Raw genomic sequence first — 1,123 nt, 5'->3', positions numbered from 1 at the left:
ACTGTTGTTGAAGAATCTGCAAAACTATGGAACACTCCACGGGTCTCATGCTTGGGCAGGGGCCGCGCCGATCTCTGCACCCTTCTGGTGTTAGTAAGTATGTCCTCGAAGGGAGCACTGAAACAGCTTATTCTTGATTTGGGGGTGATGACACAGACCCCATGGCTCAGGGACATTCACGGGCACAGCTTCGGTGCAGTAGATCAGTGGGGATTAGGACCTCCCCCATCAGCAGAATCAAAATCTTGAGTCAAGACAAGATTCATGTCATTGGTGGTGGCAGTGGGGTGCCATTGAGGCGGTTTGAACCCAGAGTGACCCCGGGCACACAGAACGAAACCCTGCCTGGTCCTGTGCCATCCTCACCATGGTTCCAATGCCCGAGTCCGTTGGTGCAGCTCCTGTGTCCATCCATCTTCTTGAGGGCCTTCCTCTATGAACAAGGATCACCAGGTCTTTCTTCAAAGGTGCCTGTGAGGAACCACCAACCTTTTGATTAGTTGCCAAGCACTTAACCATGTGTGGCACCCAGGGACTTCTGGTTAACCTCACTCCCTCTTAAGCCATTGACTCCTGCTTGTACCCAAGCAGCTGCCCTGGAGCTCGAGAAAGGCACCCCAACCAAGCACCATGCCAATGGGTCCCTCACCTTACATTCACTTCTCCAAGTATCACACACGTGCTCAGCATTGCCCGGCAATTCGACTGCATTGTTTCCCTGGTCAATTCACTCCTCTGCTTCCCCAGGTTTCCTTCTTCAAACTTTCTTTCTCTCAAACCTGAGCGTTACCTGTACCCTCCGCACTCGCAGCTAATTTCCCCAAGAGATTAGAAGCTGCAGAAGAACCTCATTTGTCTTCTCATCACCAACTCCACCTCCCCACCCCCCGCTCCCATGTCAGAACCCCATTTCATCTTCATGCAGTGGGGACTCTCTCTGCTCCTATGGGACACCAATCCCTCCCTGGGGCACGGAACTCCCATGCCACCTTTCTATACATTGCCTATCTCTTTTCCCTTCAGGAGGATTTCCACAAGCATAACCCACAAGCCCTGCTAGCTCTCATCTTTTAGAATGCCAGCTGTTTTCTACAACCAAAATGAGACCAAACTCACTGCCATT

This window comes from Echinops telfairi, unplaced genomic scaffold, assembly GCF_000313985.2.
Source record: "Echinops telfairi isolate 266 unplaced genomic scaffold, ASM31398v2 ScPeMD7_7457;HRSCAF=8495, whole genome shotgun sequence".
Classification (NCBI taxonomy): domain Eukaryota; kingdom Metazoa; phylum Chordata; class Mammalia; order Afrosoricida; family Tenrecidae; genus Echinops; species Echinops telfairi.
This window is presented reverse-complemented; position numbering follows the sequence as displayed.